Below are 11,063 nucleotides of genomic sequence, written 5' to 3'. Positions count from 1 at the left end.
ATATGTCCAATTCTGATGAACAGTTCCAAAGTTATGCCCAAAATAGAAAATCAACAGTAAAACTACTCACTACTTGTTTGTATCTCACAATCAGCAGCAAGGTGACTGACTATGGTGCATCCAACATTTAATATGTGATGAAAGAAGTGTGGAAACAAAGTTTCATGCAAAAATTTCAACCACAACTATATTAACCAACATACACCCAAATCAACCAATAGACAAATGACTAAACAAGACAGCAAATAGCAAATAATGAATAGAACATGCAGCTTTTGAAACCCAAACAAAAAGGTTATTCTGAGACACATACTAAACTATACTAAGAACCTTTGACAAGAACCGAATATCCCCGGCAGCGGCACCAAATTTGATCGAGGCCGTACCCGATGCAAATAATATAACAATTAAGATCTGTAATACTAGGAAGTGACTCCTAGGTCGTTTCCCAAATATTATCTTTCAAGCAAATATCCAAACACCTTATACTCACACACACAAATGGGGGTTTTGTTGTTGGATTAGTATGAACAATAAACAAATTCAGAAACAGTAAATAACAATGTGATAAAATAGCTAAATCTCTTTGGTTCATTTGTTCACAACTCAATCCTCGGTTTCAAAAGATTAATTTCGGATTCTAAACATCATCTTCCTAATTTGCACAGTTTCGTAACCAAAGCCATTAACTAAGCCAAATCAGCATAAGCATGGAACATTAACAAATCTACACAAACTAAGCGTTTATGCACTAGAGAGTAAATCAACTAAACGAATATAAACTCACAAACCAGTTTTCTAAACAATGAGATTAAGCAACCACATTCAGTAATAGGATAGAGAAATAAATAGTAAGAAACCGAAAATGCATTAATAACAAAACCTTGAGAGTTGTGACTGAAAGTGTGCATGTCAAGAGGAACACTTTGGAAAGCTCTCTTTATATGTCATGGTTCTGATGAGGACAACTTGTGCTAATAAGAGCTTGAAGATCACCAACAAATCAACATGCTTAAGTCTTTGATTGGTACTAGGCTTAGACTAGAAACTAGTTTAAGTTGAGTCTAAGGCTTAGGTCACCTAATACATGTCTCATAAGATATGTCATTCATAATATGTTCATGCATCACATAAATACATGTATATGTGCATTCTAGGCATAAACTAAGTGTTAAACATGTATGAATTAAGTGCATAACGTATTTGAGTTTTTGTATTTAAAAATACATATGAAAATATGTTGTTAATCGATTAAGGCATACGTTAATCGATTAACCTAACTGTTTGAAAAGTTGTTGAAACTGAAAAACTTGGAAAACAGAATCAGTAACGTTTTTGAACAACGTTAATCGATTAACCAAAGCTTTAATCGATTAACTGGGCTTCAGAACTGATTCTTTATAAACTGCGTTTTCAGAACTGATCTCATAAGTTGCATGTTGCATTTATTAGAGAGTTAGAGCATTTTTCGTGATATTTGTTGCATCTAGTTGATAGTGCATTTGTGAGTTTAGAAAGGAGAGAATTCTATGCTTTAGGATTGAGTGGCATTTCATGATATATTTCTCATCATTCATCTCACATGTTCATGCATATTATTGATGCTTTTTGTGAAGTTTTTACATTATGTAACTTCTGTTTTGAAACTAATACATTGTCATATTGCATGAGTTTGTATTAGGTGTTTAGAGTAAAGCCGTAATTGTCATATATGAGCTTTGTAATTGCTTAAGTTTACTCTAGAATTTTGTTGTGAAAAATTGTTGTAACATTGGGAATCTCGAGGTGTCGTATCACCTAAGAGATTGAGTTGTATCTTCATATTGCTTAGAGTTCTAGATAAGGAAAGAACAGAGGTTCTTGGCTGGGGCTACGCCGAAAGAAAGGTTTTCTTTGTCGGTAGGAAGGGAGTCAAACCATAGAATAAGGTTCTTTATTTTCTTGTGAATGTCTAAGTTGTTGTAATTGGATGATGTGCATGTAAAAACATTGATTCGATTATAGTGAAGAAAATCTCTCAAATCAGCTAGGAGGCCTGGATGTAGTTTGCGGTGGACAAGCAAACGAACTAGGATAAAAATCGTGTTGCAGGATTTTTCTTTCTCTCTCTCTCTTTATTGCATTTAATCGGTTAACTTGTATAGTAGAATTAATTGCTATATTCTGTATCTTTGCTATACTGTTAATACTCTGATAATATTGTAAGCTCTGTGTGTTCATTTCATTATCGGTTAATTGTCGTGCAAGTAATCGAATCTGCCTAAGCTTACTGTTTCTGTTTTAATCGATTAAATCAAGTGCGTTAATCGATTATCCTTATTCTTTTAATCGATTAAATTGGGGTGATTCAGCATTAAGTGTTGAGTTTCTGAAAAGCGGATATTCTAACCGCTACACCTATGCAACCCCCTCTTCTAGGTGTATCGTAACCACTAATACCTAACAGTGATACATTAACAAAGGAATTCGGTCTAAAAATTTAGCCTTCCATGGAGTGGAAGAAGCAAACTGAAAAATGAAGAAGAAGTATGAAACCCTAGTAGAGCAAAAGAGGGAAAACGAAAATGTGTTTATATTTCAACGTGAGGAAAAGTAAAAGTGTGTTTGGAGTGGGGAATCCGAATTTAACCCCTCCAACACACATAAAACTGAATTGGACCTAAACAATGGACACAAAGCTAAATTACAATAAAAACAACTCCTAAAATAAAAATACAATCTTAACTTCAACACATATCCTCGACTTCCATAATGCCCAAAATGTCATTGGTGCCAAATGTGATCTGAAAATGATAATAGATTTAATTAGGCCAAATAATCTCAAATTAACTAATTTTAGGAATATTAGTCCAATAAAGTCTAAAACACTAAACCATGTGAAACAAAGTCAATTAGGCACCAAAAATCATCAATCGTGCTAAATTAAGGTTATGAATAGTGTGTAATATATTGCTCATCACCTACTCACAAAACCCATTGTACCCCTGGGGGCACACCCCAAGGTTGCAACTTAAGGCTTATAATTATAAAGCCTTTCAACTTCCATCTTCCAAGCAATGTGGGACAAGGAAGTTTTTTCATTTCACATCCCCAAGAATCCCTATTAATGGTCACTTTAATGTGCATTTAAACCACATTAAAACTCATCATTTTTCAAACAAATTCCAACAATCATCCACTTGAAATTAAAAAATGTTTTCTTGGAATTTTCATGGTCTAAATAAGATTGTGTATAAACAAATGTGTCATGCGACTTGAACCTTTGCATAATGATTAAGATCGTGATTTTACTAGAGTGTCTCATAGTCTTGAATTCTATCTCTGGCATCAAACCACACACAACCTTTTCAAAGGCGTATTCTATAAAGCTCTGCGTTAAAGACCATGCACGTCTATCCCAATATAGTGAACGTTGTAGAAATTTATGCCCCAAAATTTAATAGGAAGCGACCCCCACTTCCACATTCACATAGGTGACTCTATCAAGTGTACTCTTGTAGCCTAGGTACTCCACTCCAATTGGAGTATAGATCTCATTAAGAGTTTAACTCATCCTTATATATGCTATAAGAATCATGCTTCTCATAATTTTAAGCATGTTCACTCTCATATCACTTTACAACTTGTTATTACCCATTGAACCTATTTCTTGGGATATCTAGTTAGTTAGGTCGGGTTACCATCATGAGTGATCCTCGCTCTAAGGGCAACAATTCAATACTCCTAGAAGTATTATGGAATTTCTCTCTAGCTAGCCCTTTTATCAAAGGATCTGAAAAGTTATTCTCAGTGAGTACATGATCCACTCTAACAGCTCATGTAGAGAGTAAACCTCTTATGGTATTGTGCTTACAACGAATTTGTCGTTTCTTACCATTATAAAAGTGGTTTTCAATTTTTGCAATAGTCGCGGTACTATCGCAATGGATCAACACAAATGAAATCAGTTTTTCCCATAGGGGAATCTCTGTAAGCAAGCTTCTTAGTCAACTTGCTTCTTCACTAATTGTTTCTAGTGTTATCATTTCAGCTTCCATAGTGGGTTTAGCCAAAATAGTTTGTTTCTTTGACTTCCAAGAAATAGCCCCACCAACTATGCTAAATATATAGTCACTGGTTGCTTTGGAATCATCTGAAAGAGTATTCCAATCAGCATCACTGAACCCTTCTAGGATAGTTGGAAACCTTTAGTAATATAATCCAAGGTTTATCGTTTTATTAAGGTATCTCATTACCCTTTCTATAGCATGTCAATGCTTCATACTAGATCTACTGGTAAACCTGCATAATAATCCACAACATAGGCAATGTCGAGTCCAGTGCAATCAGTGGCATGCCGAAGACTGCCAATGATGTTAGCATACTCAAATTGTCTTACACCTTCACTCGTGTTCCTAAAACGTTTTACACTTGGATCATATGGTGTGCTAACAAGTTTGCAGTCAAAGTATTTATATTTCTTTAAGATCTTTTCCACATAGTGAGATTGATCCAAAGAAATTCCTTCTTTTGACTAGTAATTTTTATACCAAGGATTATACTTGCCTCTCCAAGGACTTTCATATCAAATTTGTTACACGACAATGATTTCACATTATTCACAGCATGAATGTTGGAACCAAATATGAGTAAGTCGTCTACATAGAGATATATGATAGTGCAAATGTCATTTTCTGATTTGTAATAAATGCATTTGTCACTTTCATTCACCTTAAACTCATCTCAGATTATTAAGTCATTAAACTTTTCATGTCACTGTTTAGGTGCTTGCTTAAGATCATACAACGACTTATCTAACTTGCAAACCTTATTTTCTTGTCCATATATTACAAAACCTTCAAGTTGTTCCATATAGATTTCTTCTTCCAAATCGCCATTTAAAAAAGCAGTCTTAACATATATTTGATGTACTAATAAATTATGTATCATATCAAGTGATATTAGTATTCAAATGGATTTTATTCTAGTAACAGATCAAACGACGTCGAAGAAATCTACATTCTCCCTTTGCCTGAAATCCTTGGCTACAAGGTGAGCCTTGTATTTATCCATTGTGTCGTCAGGTTTTAGTTTCTTTTTTAATACCCACTTACAACCAATAGGTTTGCAACTAGGAGGCAAGTCGACTAAATGCCAAGTCTTGTTAGACTATAGAGAATCAATTTCATCATTTCTGGCCTCTTGCCACAAATCAGCATCCAAAGAAGTCAAAGCTTCTTGGAGTGTTGATGGATCCTTTTCCAATGTGTAGACCACATAATCAGGTCCATACTCTCTAGCAGTCCTTACTCTCTTACTTCTTCTAGGTTATATTTCTAACCCATCGTTATTATCAATATTGCTAATCACAAGTATGTGACTAGTTGATGTGCCCCCACTATTTCTCAATTTAAATGGGAATTTCATTTCATTGAAGTCTACATCGTTAGAGTCAATGATCACTTTTGTGTTAAGGTCATCAAACCTGTACGCCTTGTTGTTTACAACGTACCCAATGAATACATATTCATAGGCTCTACTTGCGAGTTTAACTCTCTTGGGGTCTGTTATCCGCACATATGCTAGACAACCCCAAGTTCTCAAATAAGACAAGTTTGGTTCATAAAAAATTCGACCGATTCATCGGCTTTGCAAAAAACTAGCCGGTGTCCGATTTTGACATGGTTCTATTGCTCATCCGGTATAACAATCATGTTTACTGGTTAGAGTTCTAGTTCACCGGTGGAACCTACAGGTGCGGTCCGGTTTTAATATCATTAATTTAAAGAGTGAATAGAAACAATGAAGCAAACAAAGAACAAATGCAATCAAACAGCGTTCGAAGACAATGAATAAAAACACTAAAATGAAAACAATGTTAAACATATAATGGAAATAATAAAACGTAAATAATAAAACAAGGCAAATAGTTTTATTGGAATACACTAAATAGAAATAATAAATTGTAACAATGAAATGGAAAGAGTGTTAATATAATGGAAAAAATAAAATGCATAATAGAAATATTGAAATGAAAAATGCTAAAGGCTATATAAAAATCAATCAACTAAGAGGTAAAACAATGTTTGAAGACAATGAAATATCATTTGAAGGAAATGTTTGGTCCATGTGAAATAGAAACTCCAACATTTGTGTGTTATTCAAAGTTCTAGCATCTAATTTGTGTTGATCTTTCTTTATTCTGGGTGATTTTTTTATATGTAGGTAATATATCCTGAGAAAAAATGTATGTCATGATAATGTATTAGATTTTACATTGTCATCTTATCACTCATTGTTCATTTTCAATTATCTTTGATTTTTAAATAAAAATAATACAGATGAATAGTATATGATGTACTGTCTGTCTATACATCTTTATATTGTCAGTGCATATATATTACACTTATATATCTTTAAAAAAATCATATGGCTGATAATTTATAATATTAAGGATTAAAATACACATACATATAATTTTAAAAAAATAATCAGGGTTGCACACCCTCATCTCTATGTGGCACCATCACTAGTCACTTCATTATCTATCATTCATTCATTTTCAATCATTATTGACTCTTTAAAAAATAATTCAAATGAAGAGTAGATGATGTACTGATTATGTATACATCTTTATACTATTAGTACATAAATATTACATATTTTTAATCTAAACCATGGACTTAAAAGGATACCACAAATTCCTAAAAAAATTTGGACCCACACAATTCTCCTTTTTGTTTCATAATTGTATCCTTTTACTTCTCACATATTTCTAACATACCATAATAATAACTCTGAATAAAAAACGCAAGCACATCCGAATCAACTTATGAAGCTATCAGGACCAAACAGACAACTCAATCTAGGTATTGGAGCACAATTTGGAAACGGGATGGCCCATTCAAAGCTAACAATTTCCTTTGGCATGTTATGCATAATGGTATTTGGGTAAATGATCGTAGATGGAAAGCCAATATTGTTGAGGATCCTACCTGTCCCCTTTGCTTGAGAGAACCTGAAATAGTTATTCACCTTCTCCGGGATTGCCAGTTTGTGAGACCTACTTGGGAGAGCTTTCTATTGATTCACTCCCGGCTCAGTTTCTTCACTGATGATTTGAAAGTATAGATAATTGAGAATCTCAGCCATGTTGAACTTATTGATGAAGCTAGCATGCAATCGCATAACTTTGGCCTTCTGCTATGGTCAATCTGGAAAATGAGGAATGATGTGGTGTTCAAAGGCATAGTCTTTAATAAGCAACAAATTTTCTACTATGCAGACAAGTTGGCTATTGGCAATGCTTCCAACCTTAAAGGGCTATCTAAATCATTCCTTATCCTCTCCTACTTATAGACAGATATTGGTAGGCTGGGACCCCCCACCTACAGGTTGATTAAAATGTAACGTGGATGGATCAGTCAGATTGCATAACAATTTAGCAGGTTGTGGCGGTGTTTGTCGTGATGACTCTGGCAAATGGAATTGGATTCTCCAAGAATCTAGGGACCTGAAATGTCTTATGGGCTAAACTTTGGGGAATCTTCTCCATCCTCACTATGACTTGGAACAAGGGAGCTAGGAAGATCATTGTGGAAAGTGACTCTAGCGTGGTTATCAATTTGGTGAACAACAATTATGATAACTTTTAACCTTATGCCTCTTTAGTGAAAGTGATTCGGCATTGGATAGATAGAGACTGGATAATCTGTTACACTCATATTCATACGGAAGCTAACCATGTTGTTAATTTTATGACAAATATGGCACAATCTCTGCAAGTAGGCACACATGAGATGGATATGCCTCCTCCTACCTATAGGGATTTACTTTTATTCGACTATACATACATATTTTTTGCCTAGAAATGTTCTAGTGTAGTCTCTTTGGGGGTTCTCCCCCTCCTACTCACCAAGAAAATGCAAGGCAAAGGAGAAATAGTACTTAACTACTGATAATACTATAATATTTTATTTCTCTAAACTCGAGTTGCATGAGTTAGTTTGATAAAATTGTGTGTTGTTTTTGTGTTTGCCATCCTCGTTGAACAACCCAATTGAAAAACCGAAAATCAACAACACTTTATGTATTGAAACATACAACAAGAATTAAGTTTTGGTACCTATGAAGTACAAATACAGATACACATGTCAGATACAATATGTATTCAATATGTTGCCACACATTTTTTCTAAAATACAGAATATGATACGTTCAGGGATATGTGTATAAAATAGTAAAAATATATATAAAATATGAAAAAATTATAAGTGTAAATCAAAATATCTAAAGTAGAAAATATAATGAAAATTGTAAATCATTGTCCTCCAAAATTCCAAGTACCAAAACTAAAAAATATAGTAGAATAATTCATAAAATTGATAAAACGTATTATATTTTATCCTATTTTTTTGTTAAAATGTATCAGATATATATCTTCATTTTTATTTATTTTTTTAATTTTTGGATACTCTAAGGATACATATCATTCACGAATTTGAACGTATGTGTGTTGGATACATATCTGACACCGACACGTGATGGTATTCAATGTATCCATTCTTCAAAGCTTGGTACCATAAGACACAAGAAATTTATAATTCTACGTAATATTTAGGCATCATATATGTATATTTCAGTATAATCATATTTGCTGCTTATTCAAGAGGTTATAACATAACTTGTTTATAGTTGATATGACTTTATTGAATAGGCAAGGATTAATGAAAGAACTAAACTTAGTTAGAGTACTTTAGATATTGGAGTACTAGTGACCAATCATATTAGGACACGTGTAAAAAAAATTTCACCTCAGCATCAATGTAACTAACATTGTTAACTTACATTTAACTCTTTCTTATTGCTTCACATTCCTCTTCTTTATTCAATTCTCAATAATGTTATCATATTTTCTGCATTGTTTCTCTTATGGCTTATCTTCCTCTCTGATTTGCTTTTCTTCAAACGGCTCTTCCATCCCATGAAGGAGCTCCTAACTCAAAATGTTATCATTTTTCTCTCTCATATAAATCAGGATGATGTTTGGATTGCCTTTTGGATAATGGATTTGTGATATGGTTTATAGAAGTATGAGATTCATCTAGTTTCTTCTGATTTAAGTTTACAATTTTTGCCATTAATAAAATTTATGTTGTTATTGGACTCTTTTAGAATAGTTTTTGCTTATTGTTTTTATGAAGACTTCAGCAGGACATTTCCATATATTGTTATTTGATTCTTTCACGTTTTCTTTTTTGGGCTTTTTGTTTTAATCATTTCTTGTCGAGGAATGTGAGAAACAAACAATCCAAAAAAACATGATAACAATGAATTGAATAAAAGAAGAGGAATGTGAAGCAACAACAAAAAAGAGGTAGATTTGAGTGAACAATGTCAGTTAGATTGATGTTGAGATGAGAAAATATTTACATGTGCCTTAATATAATTGATTACTAGTATTACCCATATCTAAGGTATTATATCTAAGTTTAGTCCTTAACGAAATCATATGTATTAATTCATTATATACTAAGTTATGATTAGAGATTACAAAATAATCACAATCCATTCAAATTTTATTCACATTAAATTCATCCACTAAAGTTGACCAATTTAAATAAATATAATCTAATAGATAGTATTGATAATAAATTGATTCAAATTTATCTATTATATTCGATCTATATCATTTAGATAGATACTCATTCCATCTAAAAAAGAGGATAATTCACATAGAGTGTAAAAATATATACACAGTCAGTGCATTATCTACCGTTCATTTGTATTACTTTTATTTAAGAGTCAAGAATGATTGAAAATGAACAATGAATAATATAGTACAGTATAAAAACTCTTATACAATCGGTGTATACATATTTTGAGGTTAAATCACATGCTTACAAAAATATCTTCGCCACAAAATATATATATATATATATATATATATATATATATATATTGTGTGTGTCGATGCATCCAATAAAGAAGTGTAGCAAATAATTTTACCTATTACAATTTACAAAGGAAATAAAAATAAAAATATAATTATATAGGCTTCACCTTAGGATATAAACAATCAAATCTTAGAGTTTAATGCTACCAAATAAAAGGGAGATACTAAGAGAATGGAATATTCAGTCATGCATCAACTTACATTATTTTTTTAATTCCTCATCTTCGTTTCCTCCCTAGTTATTTGGTCCCTATATTGCTTAACCAAAATTAAAATTATAATGTTTTGTATGATATAATTATTCGTTTTGGGTACTAAGGATATCTCATCTCCTTTTTTGGTAAGTAATTAATCCCTTTCGGAATTCATGGTTGCTCCTCCCAACAAGTATTGCTCCTACAAGTCGAATTTTTGTCATTGAAGATCTAGTGGAAATTTATATCACTAGACTAACACCATGTTGATATATAATTATAAGAGTTAATTACACTGACACCATGAGTTTTAATGAAATTATACAAACCACCCCTCACTTTTCTACACCTACACAAACCCCCCTAACTTTTATATTTTTATTACACTAATCACCCATACATGAGAAATAAATATAATCTTTTAAATAAAAAAATGTTATGAATGCAATTAAGTTAAACAAAACATAGATATATTGTGGAGAAAAATCCGAATAATATACAAATGAATGTATCTTTATTATTTTTTGTTACAAAATACTGTTGGAATTTCTGACAATTTATGGGTCACAAATATAATTCTATAATTGTGTTGTGGCCATTATGTAATTAGCCAAAATATAAAATGATCTTAAGTAATTAATTTGGTGGCTAAGGGCATATGTGTCATGAAATAATAATAAGTGTAGATACCTTCAGGCAATTTCTGATTTGATGAAGGGACTGAATCAGAATTATTGCAACTAAAGTAGTAACCACTACGGGGTTACTTTTATGGGTTATGGTCCCCATTTGTAGAGCAACAAGTTTTCAGGTGTAAAGGTTAAGGAAAATAAGGTAGGATGAGAATAGTGTTATCCAGGATAGGATAACACTATCCACTCATCCATAAGGGCTTATAAGGCATAAGGATAAGCCTCCTCCAACTAACCTCAACA

Source organism: Lupinus angustifolius, chromosome LG06, assembly GCF_001865875.1.
Source record: "Lupinus angustifolius cultivar Tanjil chromosome LG06, LupAngTanjil_v1.0, whole genome shotgun sequence".
In the NCBI taxonomy this organism is placed as follows: Eukaryota; Viridiplantae; Streptophyta; class Magnoliopsida; order Fabales; family Fabaceae; genus Lupinus; species Lupinus angustifolius.
This window is presented reverse-complemented; position numbering follows the sequence as displayed.